The sequence below is a fragment of the Furipterus horrens genome, unplaced genomic scaffold, assembly GCF_987537825.1.
Source record: "Furipterus horrens unplaced genomic scaffold, mFurHor1.1.pri manual_scaffold_3, whole genome shotgun sequence".
NCBI lineage: Eukaryota > Metazoa > Chordata > Mammalia > Chiroptera > Furipteridae > Furipterus > Furipterus horrens.
Genome location: NW_028327173.1, coordinates 133,408,668 through 133,420,457, shown reverse-complemented (window position 1 = coordinate 133,420,457; position 11,790 = coordinate 133,408,668). Strand labels below are relative to the sequence as shown.

At 38.5% G+C, this 11,790-nt stretch overlaps 1 pseudogene; it reads left to right on the top strand.

Moving 5' to 3' along the window:
• The first annotated feature begins 10,378 nt into the window (after window positions 1–10,378).
• LOC150015970 (RNA-binding protein Raly pseudogene) lies at window positions 10,379–11,477 on the top strand (annotated as a pseudogene).
• Window positions 11,478–11,790: the final 313 nt, after the last annotated feature.

Genomic DNA, 11,790 nt, shown 5'->3' with positions numbered 1-11,790 from the left:
ATTATGTTCTCACTTGCCCAGGAGCACGCTGTCTCCTGTCCTTCAGCGCCAATGCTACTTGGTGGAGTCCCGTCTCTGCCATGGGCAGAGATCCGCTCTCCTCCTGACTCCTCTCCGGGGCAGCCTGTGGTCACCAAAAAGCTGCCCCAGTCAGGAATCCCGTTTTGTCCCCTTTTCCTCCGCTATCCTCACTAAACAGGTTGTTCCCAGATGGATTTCTCTAATCCAGCAGTGCCATGGCTCGACTCATGCCAGTGTCCAGTTGCTCACTGAGATGTTCTGTCTGCAATTAGCCCAAACTGCAGACGGGTCTCGGGAGCCTGAAAACGCAGTCTCCCCTCACTCCTCCGCCATCTTCTCTCTAACTTTCTCTTCTATGTTGTGAAAAAGTTTGTGTATGATTGATTTTTTTTTTAAATGTTTGACTAAATTTATTTGTAGAGTTATCTAAACCTAGAAGTTTCTTTGTAGAAAGGTTGTTAATTAGTTTTTTGGAGATCAAGAGCTATTTACTTTGAAAATTTATGATGTTACATCTGGAATTGGGTCTTTCAAGGAGTTTGTCTATTTTGTTTATGTGGCTGAATTATTGACATGAAATTGTTTATAACATTAGCTTACTGTTTTAGTAATGGTTTTAAGATCTATGGAAGTGTTCCCCCTTTCATTTCTGACGTTGATAATCTGTGTATTTCTTATTTTTTCTTGCATGTCTTCTTCCAGATTTATCAATTTTACTAATCTTTAAAATTATAGTTTTTGACTTTATTTATTTTTTAAATTGTTGAACTGATTTTTGTTCCACTGTGTTTCATTCTTATTCTTTCCTTTCTTATAAATATTTAGGATGCTTTATTTCCTAGCTTCTAAAGTAAAAATTTAAACTATTGATTTTTAGACCTTTACTTTGCTAAAATAAATATTTAAAAGTATTAATTTCACTGTGACCACTTCACTAGCTGTATTTTATTACCTATGAATTTTGATATGTTATATGTTAATCACTGCTCAGTAGAAAGTAATTTCCTATGTGATTTTTATCTTTGACCCTTGGGTTCTTCAGCTATGTGTTTCTTAATTTTCTTTAGATATGCATTTCTTTATACTGTGTTTCTTAATTTTTAGATTTTTAAATTATTTCTAACTTACTAATATAAGTAGAAATATTTGTATGATTTCAATAGTTTGAAATCTATTGAGACTTTTTAGTGGGCCAACTATAGTTTTGGTGAACATTCATGTACAACTAAAAAATGTTTTCTGCAGTTCTTAGATGCAGTGTTTTTTAATGTCAATTAAGTAAATAAAATTAATGACATCAGTCAGATTTTCTATATCTTTACAGATTACCTAGTTCAGTACTCCCCAAGAAAATTATCTATGATGATGGAAATGTTCTGTGATGTCTAATATGGTAATCACTAGCCACACGTAGCTATTGAATACTTGATATTTTTCTATTTCGTTGAGTTTCATTCATACCTTTATCTTCTTTCTTATATTTAGTTCGGATTTAACGTGCCTTATTTCGTAGCTCCCTAAAGTGGAAATTTAGATAAATGACTTTGGCCGAAAGTATTTGGGAATAAAAGATGTGTGTCACCTCTGGTTTAGCCACTGCACACATGCTATGACTGCATTCCCTTGTTCCCTCTGCTATGAGATTGGCAATGATCTATACAGGGAAGCAGAGCAATCCTCAATTCACATGAATGTAAAGGAGAAATAACCTCTATTGTCAAAAAATTTGGGGGCTATTTGTTACCACGGGACAATCTAATTCAGAGTTTCTTAACCTCAGTACTGTTGATAATGGGATGAATAATTCTTTGACATGTGTGTGGGTGGGGGGCTGTCTGTGAATTGCAGAATGTTTTAAAGCAATGTCTATGGCCTCTACCCACTTAATGCCAGAAGCACCCTCTTTCCCACTGTGACAAATTGTCTCTAGACATCGTCAAATGTCCTCTAGATGGCAGATGCCCTCCTCTGGCTGAGAGCCATCAGTAATCTACCCTGGCTGACATACAGCTATACATATGGGGGGGGCAAAAATGCAGTTCTACATATTACCCACAAAAATTAATTCTAGGTAGATTAAAGACATATAGATGAGAGTCATAACTATGAAATATTTAGATGATAATATAGGATAAAATCTATTTCTTCAGGTAGGAAAAGATTTCCTAAATAAGACATAAAACACAAAAACATTAAAGGATTAATAAATTTTACTATATTAAAAATCTATTCATCAAAAAATATCTTAAAGAGTGTGAATGAACAAGCCACAGAGCTTGATAAAATTCTTGCAACACATAAGACCAATAAAGGATTAGTATCCAGAATATGGAAATGTTCCTCCAATCATTATTTTAAAAATTTGAAACTATTCAAATGAAAAATGATAAAATAACAAGAGTAATTTTATACAAGACAAATTTTGTATGAGTACAAAGCACTTATACACTTATGAAAAAATACTTAATCTCATTACTAATCAGGAAGATACAAATTAAAACCACAGTATGATGGGTCATATCCATCAAATTTTAAGTCTTAAAAACTGAGAATATCAGATTTGGCAGGATACGAAGCAATGAAACTCTTGTCCTCTCTTGTAGGTGTGTAAATTGGATCAATCACTTTGAAAAGCATTTGCAGAAATTCAGGCTATTCACAGATATTTATTTTCCATGTTACAATTGCACTACCCCTTGAAGTTGCATGCCTATGAGACTTGTATCATTTCCAAGGAGGAAGATTTAAGGGCTGTCAGAGATTAACAAAGTTTCCCCCCTCTTCCAAGGTAACTGGTAACTTCCCTGTGAAGAATAAGGTGGAAGAAAGACTCTACCTGCCCAACCCCTATCTGAGATGAAAACAACACAAGCAACAAATAAAGCTTTGATGTTTTAACTACTAAGATTTTTGTGGTTGTTCTAGCATGTTATGAGTATCACAGTATTGCTAACTAAAGTTGAACATGCCTATATTTACCAGTCAGCAATTCCACTAGTTAGCATTTATCCTGTTGACTGTTTACAAAGAAGCCATTTAGAGGAATGCTTTACAATAACATTAGGGTAGTAGCAAAAATGAAAAAAATCTATCAACTATAAAAGAATAAATAAATTGTAGTATATTTGTATAGTAGAACCTTATAGAGAACAGAAAATTAATGAAACATAGCCAAATACATCAGCATACATAAACCTCGAAGTATCTTGTTCAGTGTAAGAAGTAAGAATATGTAGACACAGTTAAGAGTCCATTAATGTTAAATGTAAAGTGTGAGGAGTTCATGGAAGTTGTATATTGTATGAGAATTCTTGCGGAGGCTGTAAATATATAAGGAAAACTTATGAAATTATTAATACTAAATTTGGAACAGTGTTTATCTCTGGTTAGTGGAGGAGAGAAGTGTACTCAAAGAGTTATAGAGGGCTTTTAACTGGAAATGTTCTATTTCTTAACCTGAGTGTTCATTTTATTATTTTACTGTAACTAGTTCTTATACATATTACATACTCCTCTCCATGTATTACATATTTCACAGACTAAACTAATTTTAAAGCCGTCAATAATAATTCTGACATAAAATGGCCCATAAAATCAGTAGAATCATATTTTGATAAGTAGCCTATATAACTCCTTAAGAAAAATGTGATTTTATTGTCCAATGACACAGATGGAGATGTAATTGATGATATCTTAAGTCTACTTTTATTTTTGCAAAATGTTTAGCAATTTGGTACTATCTCTCTATTTTTAGTTTTATATTTATTAAATAGCAGTGATAATACCAGTTTATTTGAAGATTAACCCTGGCTGGTTTGGCTCAGTGGATTGAGCGTCGGCCTGCGAGCTGGGTGTCGCTGGTTCGATCTTCCAGTCAGGGCACATCAGAGAAGGAAAACTCTGACTCCAAAAAACCTCCACTGCCTTGCGGCATACCTCTTCAGGGGAAAGGCTGAGGGAGTAAACCCCGACAGAAAATCCGGAGCCGGAGTCCCTAAGGCGGTTTGACGTTGTAGTCAACACCGGCAACTCCTGCGGCGCACCTGAAGCCAAGCTGTATTGACTCCGTCTTTCCCTTGGATCCTTCAGCTGCGAAGAGAGGGGGGGTCTGCTGCATGGGCAACAGCAGACCCTCCATATCACCCTGCCCAGGCTCTGTAGCTTCAGCTTCACTGGAGAGGACACTTCAGCGTCATCGCAAGATGTCGATTCAACACGGGAGGAGACAGATGCCGTGTCACTCCCAAGTTGGACTGCACAGCCATTCTCGGCGGTGCAGATAGGCTCTCAAGAAGCTACACCATCATCTCTCGAGACGGACGGCTGCCGACGACGACGACGACGATTTGAAGATTAATATTTACAAAACACCTCATACCTGAAGTAGTACCATATTATGTATTAAAATATGATGGTTCCATTAAAAATATATCTTAGCTTCTGACTAATAAAGGTTTTTGAATAAGTAAGGAAATATTGGCTATCTAGATCATCACTGACTCAGTTATAAGCCATGATATAAAATATTTAGTTTAATGGAAGTGATAAAAAATGAGAGCAATTAGATAGATTTTTTGAAAGCTGTAAGTAAGTTCAAACATATACCAAACTATGAAAATACTTTAATGGTGCTTTTTGTATTATGAAAAATTTGTTAGGGGCATATAAATCCATAGGAATAGTGTTTTGAACAGAATATAAAAATGCAAACTTCTTACTTAGGATGTTATCACTTAATGCCAAAATGCCGTGCTGCTGGCTTTGGAGTTAACTTTGAAGATGACAGGTAACCACCCATATAACATTTGTTTTTCAAGTGGTCATGAAAAAATATTGTCACTGCCAAAAGCACAGCTAAAATACTAGTTTTCCTTTTATTAAAGTGCATGAGGTCTAGTACAGTGCTTTCTTCAAAGGCAGATTATTAAAGAGAGTAGATTAAGTAAGGCCTGAATGAAACAGGACTTAGAGGACTGACTCCAATGTGGGTGACCTCATTATAATGTTTGAAGTAACATGAGAATATTAGATAGGATCTGAGTTAGCAACATTATCTATGGGATATGATCTGATGGGTGGAAGCACTTTATTAGTAGTATTAGTAAATGACCACATTAATGATAGGGAAATTCAACTATCTGTGTTCAAACTGGACTTCAGTCAAAGCCAAACATATAGGGCCATCTCTACAAAGAGAAATTTGCAGATGAGAACTGGGCAGGCTGGCACGGTGATTAGCATCTGCTATCAAGGAGCTGGAATGTAAATCTGAACCCCAAATAGGCTAATCATAAAGGAAAAGATAAAAATGTGACTGTTTATTCTAGTTGTGTTCACATAATTGTCTAGGGGCTTCACATTAAGAGCATTATATTTTTGTTCTAAATCCTTCTCAGCGAGAAATGGGAAATTGAATATTCTGCCAGGCTGATGTGATTCCGAAATTTTGTAGCACACAGAGTTAAATTTTTAAGGTAAGGAAATTCTATATCTTTTTTTGGCCAGGCCAAAAAGGAAGAGAGTGGTTACAAAAACCATCCTGTTCACTATACTACTTTTATAGATATTGAAATGTTTTTATTTAATTATATAATTATTGAAAAATACAATTTCTCTGGGACTACTTATATCTCAGAATTGTGATGAGTATTTTCTATTTGCCTGTCTAGTTTTATTTTCACTCCTTCAAAATCCTCTCTGTGTCAGAAGACTGACATCTAGGGACTGGTTCAATATATAATTTATCCCTCTGACTTCTGGATAGGATTGTCCAATGGGAAGCTCCTACTAGGTTAGAAGGCAGGAGGGAAATGAAATTGGGTATTCATTTCCTATTTTAGCTAGTCTTCAAAGGTATCCCCCAATAACTCCCCCCCTTCCTTGTAAATATGTGCCACTCTTTACAACAAGAGGTAGAACTCACTCTGCTTCCCTTGAATTCAAACTGGCCTATGATTAGTTTCCATAAATAAAATATAGCAGAAGGACATTCTGAGATTTCTAAGTCCAGGCTAAAGAGAATTGGAAGCTTCTACTTGCTACCTCCTGGAACTCAGCTTCCATGCTGTGAGAAGCCCAAGATGGAAAGGAGAATCACAAAAGACGAGAGAAGAGTTTCTCTTACAATACCAAGTACTAATCGACAGCCATATAAGTGAGTTATTGTGGTAGCCAGCCAGTCTCCAATATGCCACCCAATAAAGGTTGTTCCCTGTAACTCATATCTTTGTGTAGTGCCCTGCCGCATTGTCCAAGTGTTGGTTTCCATGACCAACTGAATACCACAGAAATGATGATAGGTCACTTCTAAGATTACAAACTGAACTGCAGTTTTCATCTTGGTGGCTCTCTCTCAGGTCACTCGTTCAGGGAAGCCAGCTGCCATTTCACAAGGGCAATCAGGCAGCCTATGGAGAGGCCTGGGTGGTGAGGATTGAGGCCTGCCAAAAACACATGAAGTGATCTACTAGACTTCAGATGACTTCAGTTTAGTTGACAGCTTGACTGCAACCTCAGGTGACACCCTGTGCCAAAACCACTCAGCTAAGCTGCTCCCAGATTCTTAACCCACAAAAATTATGAGATAACAAATATTTATTGTTTTAGGCTACTACTAAGTTTTGAAATCATATTTTACATAGCAATAAATAACTAATGCATCCATCTTAGGCATTTAAATTCAATTTCACTCTCATTTGATTATAGCCCCAGCTGACATGTGGAGCATAAGACCATCTATCTGACCCAATTTAACATATGAAATTATTAAAGAAAATATAAGTGTTGAAATGGCTTGTTTTAAAGGAATAGATCATTATAACAGAAATTTGTTACTTAAAAGTGAAGTGCTACTGTAACAAAAACCTAAAATGTGGCACTGGCTTTGGAACCAGGCAGTGGGTATAGGCCACAAGACCCTCAGAGAGAGAGACAGTCAGTGGAGGCTGGTAAGACAATGAGAAAATTGTTATTTGAATCTTGAGAAGAGGTGAGTTTTTTGTCCAATTATGTAAAGAGAGAATGTTTGAAAACTCAGTAGTTTGTGGCAATATAAAGGACATATATTTAATGAACTTGTGTATTTGGCTAAGGGAGTTTATAGAAAGAATGTTGTAAAGTCTCAACTGGTTTATTTCAGTGCACATAATCACAGTAAGGTGAAATGAATTAAAGAAGGAACCATTCAATTTTTAAGCAGAATCTAGAGTACAGGTCAGGAAACATTTTCTGTAATGAGCCAGACAGTAAATATTTTAGGCATTATAGGCTTTATGGTGTCTATAGAAACTCCGTAGTTATAGCACAAAAGTAGACTTAGAAAATATGTAAATGAATAAATGTGGTTTTGCTTAAAAAAAAAAAAAAAAAAAAAGGAAAAGAAAAATTGGCAAAAGCAGGTGACAATGTGGATTTGACCTCTGAGCCATAGTCAACCAACATCTGATCTAAAGAAATACTTTCAAATAAGCTTTTGTTGGGCTGAAACATAAATTATTCTCATATTCAACTCTTTCAGGCCACAAAAAAATTTTCAGAGTAAATTAAAACCTGGCGTATAAGATCAAATCCAGAGTGCCGTGAGAAAAACAGCCACAGCATGAAGATCAGTTCAAGGCTGCAGTTGAAAAGACTCTATGATCAACCTTTAGAAAGTTTAGGTTTTGGATATGTCACAAAGACTCTCAGCTATACGGTGAGAATCTTAAGGGCTTGCCTTGTTGACCTCAACTAGAAAACAGTTTCTAAAAATCTTTAGGAAATACCTTTTAGGCCCTTTTGGCTAGAAAAGAGATTTCAAGAATCTTAATGGTATTGTCCCCACAGCACTCTGATTCTAAGGCCAAAGTAGAGAGAAGGGTATCTTAAAAATTCTGTCCTAAAAATACGGTATAGATACATAGGAAGTCCAAAATATTTAACAGAAACTTTAACAGCTTGGACTGAAAGACACAGAAATAGTTCCAAATGAAAAAGACCTCTGTGATCTTATGCTATGAGCAGAGCCACAAACTGAGAAAATGACTGAGCAACCAACTCATTCCACTTCTTATGGAAAAGTAAGAATGATACAGGAGGCGGAGTCATGGAAACCATTCTCAGGGAGCATAAATGGTCCCTAATCAGGAAAAATTCTCTGCCCCTGGAGACAGATAATGGTGACATCCTTGCTAGATTTCAGAATTGCTATGGCCCAGTAACTGCGATGCATCTCGTTTTACCCTTTTATACTGGAGGTTTCTATTGTGGCTACCATGTCCTTTCATCATTATTGCATGTTGCATGCTTTTTTGGAAGATAATGATTTCATTGGTGTTGATTTATTTTTTAGTTTACAGGTACTCCTAGAAACTTGAGGAATCCATCCCACCTACATGTGGCTCTGATATAAATGATAAAAGTCTAGGATATGAGCTGATGTCATAATGGGACACAAATTTGTGGGGGTCTTGGGAGATGGTGAGTGTAAATTTGCATGTGAATTGTTACAGTCTGAGGGCAAAATCTGGAGTGACTTTCTAAATTCCTCCCCTCTCTTTATGTGCATGCTGCTTCTAATATAAAATAAGGGAGTATATTTCCCCTTTCTTTGAATATGGACTTCTTGGTTTACTAACTTTGATCAATCAAATGACCATGGAATTGGTCAAATTGCTGTTTTGGGAACTTATAAGCCCAGGCTTTAAGGCTATTGGTAGTGTGATAGATATAAAATGAGCTGCTTAGATCTGACTTTAGGGAAGAACTTGCTGCTCAGTGGTGAGGAATGAAGATAGCAGAGACACGTCAGGTATTGGCTCCTTCAGCATCTGCCTCATCTGTAAAGACTTGGCTCATCTTAGGTCATGCCCTTCCTGAGGACTAAACAAAGAAGAGTATAAAGGTCTGGACATTTTTTCCCGATGTGCAATGTCTGCAAGTTAGCAAACTGCATCACATTTGACTTTTGTCTTCTCCTAATCATACTTCTGCCTTTTGTTATCCTCAGGAGTTGATCCCTAATAAACAACCTGCACTCCAAACTTCTCAGAATCTTCTTCTGGAGAATCCAACAAGTAGATTCTACCTCCTGCCCCTTAGAATCCAGTAGCTATGCTGTGAAGAGCCACATCTATAGAGAAAGGCCACATGGAGAACACTCTGGCTGAAGGGAGCAGCTGAGTCCCTTGTCAATAGACAATACCAGCGGGAAACTATGAGAGCAAGCTGTCTTGAACCTTACAGTCTACTTGAACTTCCACATAACTGTTGCCATTCCTGACACCATGTGGATGAGAAGAAACACCCAGCTGAACTCAGTCAAACAATGGAAATATGAACAATAGTAAAATAGTTGTTTTACCACTAATTTTGAGGGTGGTGTGTTATGCAGCAATAGTTAACTAATACGTTTCTTAGTTCTCTCCTAACTAGGTAAAAATTGTGCTCCCTTCTTGTGGGCCATATCTGTCTGGCAAATCTCTGCAGCTACTTCCTCTGGATACTATTAACTAGTAATATTTCCCCCACATTGTTAACCCTAGGTTATTGTGCATCTGTGGTGAAATTCAGCATTCTTTTGTCTTATTTGATATAAAGAGAAGCTATCCCCCAAATTTTATATAAATCAGACAGACATAATTTCTGAATACAGGAGGTGTAAGTGTCAGTCTTTTAGACATTGCTCTTTCTCTTTCCTTTTTGAACATATATTAACCTAACTCTGGAATGAGGTACTTTGGCTTACCTCTGCTTATAAACAACAGGGGAGAGGTAAGGCCTATTAATCTCATTTACCTTCCATAAAAGGAAAAACAAACATTGCCTATTACAGAAGGTCTTTGCCCCAAGCAGGACATTTTCCTAAGATTGTGACATAATCAGTAAAATCTGACATTCTAATATGCTTTGAACAGACTTTGAAAAATGTGGCTTTAAACAAAAGCAACTAATATTTAAATGTAGCTCTTTAGGGAACTTGTTAGGTGATAAATTTGGAGAAAAAAATCTTTAAGAGATTTTTGATATATATTTTAATCATTCCATAAAATAAAAGTGCTGCCTAGTACTTAGTTTCTCACCCTTTATTTATAAGATCAAGTTACTCTTCTAATTGTTACTTTAAACCGAGCGAACAGCAGCAGTTTGGTAAATAAGTTGTTTATTAAGTATCTACTATAAAATGATAGGTTATTATATTTGTGACAGTTAATGCTAGGTATTTTGAAAACTTCTGAGTAATTTTTGTAATGTTTGACTCATTTAAAAAATTAAGGTTAGGCTCTTGGCGTGGGTGATACCTATTTCCATAGGCAGCTTGTGGTTGACCCTGTAACCGTGAAGAGGAGATCACTGACTGAGCTCAACCTTGGTGGCCACCATGTCCTTGAAGATCCAGACAAGCAACATAACCAACAAGAATGATCCCAAGTCCATCAACTCTCGAGTCTTCATTGGAAACCTCAACACAGCTGCAGTGAAGAATTCTGATGTGAAGACCATCTTCTCCAAGTATGGCCGTATGGCTGGCTGTTCCATGCACAAGGGCTATGCCTTTGTTCAGTATGCCAATGAGCGCCATGCCCAGGCAGCTGTGCTGGGAGAGAATGGGCGGGTGCTGGCTGGGCAGACCCTGGACATCAACATGGCTGGGGAGCCCAAGCCCAACAGAGGCAAGGGGTTAAAGAGAGCAGCATCTGCTATTTACAGTGGCTACAGCTTTGACTGTGATTACTACCGGGATGACTTCTGTGACCTGGGCCACCTGTCACCAGTGCCTGTGCCCAGGGCTGTTCCTGTGAAGCGACCCCGGGTCACAGTCCCTTTGGTCCAGCATGTCAAAACCACCGTTCCTGTCAAGCTCTTTGCCCGCTCCACAGCCATCACCACCAGCTCAGCCAATATCAAGTTAAAGGAGCAGTGAGCTGCAGACCATCAAGACCGAGCTGACACAGATTAAGTAACAACATTGATGCCCTGCTGGGCCGCTTGGAACAGATTGCTGAGCAGCAGAAGGCCAACCCAGATGGCAAGAAGAGTGACGGTCGCAGTGGCAGCGGTGGCGGCAGCAGCAGTGGCAATGGAAGTGGCGGCGGCAGTGGCAGCAGCCCCCACACCCCACAAGAGGACACGGCTTCTGAGGCAGGCACACCCCAGGGAGAAGCACAGGCTCAAGATGACGGCGATGAGGAGGAGCTGCTGACACATGGCGAGGAAGAGCTGGAACACAGCCAGGGCACAGACGCAGAGGATGGGGCCTTGGAGTGAGCAGCCTGACAGAAGTGATGGCCACTGGCAGAAGAAGGACATGCACTGTACCAGGCCTCAAGCTGGGCACCCACCCCTGGATGGCACCCCAGCAGGTCCCAGAGGAGAGCTGGCAACAGGCACCTCATCCCCCATGCATTTCAGCCAGTGCCACATCCTCTGCAGGTGGAGTTACCGGCCTCTCCTTCCCACATACCCTCCCTGTTGACACTGCCAGGCCAGGGAGCAGAGCACAGAGTTTTCCCACACTCTGCCTCCCAGCCCCAGGACACTCCCAGGCTTGGGGTTTTTCTATAGATTTGGTGAGGGGTGGGGGGCCTGGGCAATAAAGAAATTGGATCCCAACTTGCTCTGAAAAAAAAAAAATTAAGGTTAGGTTTAACCATTTGTCCAGGCTTATGTACACTGTCTCATTATTATGATTGTTATTATTTCTATTACTGCCCTTTTTTATTCTTAAAACTGTACTTCTTTGGTTGACAAATTATATGGTTACCTTATCTGAAATGCTAGTTATTCTAAGAA